This window comes from Triticum urartu, chromosome 3 (genome assembly GCF_003073215.2).
Source record: "Triticum urartu cultivar G1812 chromosome 3, Tu2.1, whole genome shotgun sequence".
In the NCBI taxonomy this organism is placed as follows: Eukaryota; Viridiplantae; Streptophyta; class Magnoliopsida; order Poales; family Poaceae; genus Triticum; species Triticum urartu.
The window spans coordinates 48,607,946-48,610,805 of NC_053024.1; the positions used below are offsets into that span (position 1 = coordinate 48,607,946).

Below are 2,860 nucleotides of genomic sequence, written 5' to 3' on the forward strand. Positions count from 1 at the left end.
CCAAGCAATTATCCACTACTCTCAAGGGAAACTGGAGCCTGAAGGTATGCAGGAATCCTCATGTCGATGGCTGAAATGTATCTACCTGATTTCAAGGGGAGAAAAGAAGAAGGAACGCAAGTGGGGGTTGCGGGGCAGAGAACGAAACGAAGTCAAAGGAAACAACATCATTTTGCGAAAGTTTTTGTGATGATTTCCGTAGATGTCTCCAATAATACGTGTTAGGTTTTAGCGAAACCGCATCAGTCCTTGATTTGCAGGGGCATCACCATATCCGGTGCCTCTTTCTTGCGCCACTAATAAAATCCTTTTTCTTCATTGATGCCGCCATCGCCTTTGGTGATGATTCTTGCGGTTGTCTAACGAAGGATATCGGCGGAGGAAATCTGTCATCATACAAGTTGTTGGCAGTGACACAAAATAGCCAATAATAAGATGTGTTCATTTGTGCCGAAATGGTCTGACACTGTAGCGGTTTACAAAGAGAAAACATACTGAAAGTAAAAGTCATGGTTTATAAATAAGGAGTTGAAAATGCACATGAAATTTTTAATGTATTATAGTATTCATGCTGACACAGATGTTGAGAGTGTATATGACAGTATCCTCTGATATATTTTAATGAAAACATATCCGGCGATTCTCTCTTGCGCTGCTAATAGCTCTATTTTCTCCACTGATGTCACCATCGCCTTTGGTGACGATTCTTGTGGTCGTCTCCAACGGAGGATATCATCGCATTAGTGTTGTATGTTCATTATACGAGATCTTAACAGTGACTCATGCTAATATGATGTGCTCATTTGGGATGAAACGGTGTGATTCCTTAACGGTTTACAAGTAGAAAAAAATCAAAAGTAAATGTCACTGTTTGTTGAAACCTATGGAATATGAGATCAGACGAATTTCTCAATAAAGCGTGGAAATGCGGAATGCCCATAATGACCAAACACAGGTTAAATGATCTATGGAGGTGGATCAATCCTTAGCCCACCACCTGTAAGATCATAGTTTCCGTGTCTTTGTGCGTCCCACCAATGGGAAATGGGAAATGCCATTCCAGTTGATAACAAGTGCCTACAGTAGGACGATGTGTGATTGTGTGAGTGTGTTGGTATGACACCGCGTGTGTGTCCATATTGTACTAACAAAATCACTCCAAGTGGAGAGCTTGCGTTTGGGTTTCTTCAAACCTGCAAAAAGTTGCACCAGACCATTCTTTTGAAGCACAGTCCTAGGAACCTAGCACCTGTCAACCTTTCATTTTGTTTCATCCAAAATTCAATTTTGCAAAATGGCGTTATCCGATACAAGTTTAAATATATGTAATCGGGTCAGAAGCTGCACGAGCATTCACAAAACAAACATTCTATTAGAAACACCGAATACAACACAACATAGCAGATACACCACCAGTCCACCAGAGTCGTGGTGCTTTAAGATTGACAAAGCGAGAATAGACGTGTCGCTATCAGCGAAAACATCACCTTCTACGTACTAAATAATATGCCGCCTTTTGAGACACAACAATATGTATAACTACCCTGCTAACCATTCAATTTCAACCACACGTTAGTTTGGAGTGAATAATTTTCTAATGGCCTCTCCAAATCATTACTATACCAAACAAGCTTGATCAAAAGAAGACGAGCAAGTGGCAAGTGATACACAAGGTCCCCGCACATGGCACATCGATAGCATAATACTAGTAGACAAAATAATAATTAACCACAATACACACGCAGCATGTATATCTACATATACGTCAATACACACCATGTACATATACATACACACGCATATACGTGCAGGGCACGTACACACATACACAAGGTGGAAAAGTTAACCAGCGGAGATCGATGACGACATGGATGCAACGGTGGCGGCCGCCGGCGCGCACGAGCTAGCTGTGCTTGCTTCTATCGAATGGCCGGACGGTCAGCCCGCCAGCAAGCCCAGACGTCGATGACGCGGAAGGCGTCGCGGTTCTTGATGACGACGTCATACATGTGGACGGAGCTGAACTGGCCGAAGTCCTTGGGGAGGGAGATGAGGTCGACGGAGGAGCGCTTGTGGAACCTGAGCATGCAGTCGCCGCCGGCGCCGGCCCCGCCGGCGTAGTAGCGCTCCCAGCCGAGCGCGACGAGCTTGCGCTCCAGGAGGCGTAGGAGGCGACCACCTCCCCCGTGGGCGTGTGGAGCAGCGCCTTGCGCCGCACCGCCCCGCCGCCGACGCCGGGTGGTTCTCCACCAGCTTCACCACCCCGTTGCGGAACACCCACACGCCAGACATGGCGCTATGTGTGATATGGTGATCTTTCTCTGGGTAACTTGATGGCCTGGATCTGGATGTGTACTTGATTAGTGTGGTGTGTGTACTTTGGTGATTGTTGAGGCTGGGATTTAGAAAAGGATGGGGCGTGGGAGGCTATAAATAGAGGCGACCGGTGCATTGCCGCGAGCGGTGGACTGCCTGATACGGACGTTACGTCTCGATGGCGAGAGCGCACCGGGCATGACCCCGCCGTGTTTATTCACTCTGGGCGAGACAGTGCTCGAATATATGTACATTGTAGTAGTATTATACTCAGTATTTTCTAGTTAAGATCTCTATCGGATAGAGATAAGATCTACTACCAGTAAACAAACAATGATGAGTCCGACTAAAAACAAACAATTATGAGGAATTTCGTACACCGCACACGTGCATGTGCAAGTGGGGATAAGCATATCGGCGGGCACTGGCCGATCAAGAAACGGACGGTCAGCATGCATGGAACGGTATGCCTGTGAGCTTGTACGTGCAGCATCTCATTCGCCACTGCATGTGAGCATGTGCCAACCCTATATGATGTTGGACA

The 2,860-nt window shown here is 46.4% G+C and overlaps 1 pseudogene; it reads right to left on the reverse strand.

The window, feature by feature from the left end:
• Nucleotides 1-1,919: 1,919 nt before the first annotated feature.
• Nucleotides 1,920-2,496, reverse strand: LOC125546626 (annotated as a pseudogene).
• Between the last annotated feature and the right edge of the window lie 364 nt (nt 2,497-2,860).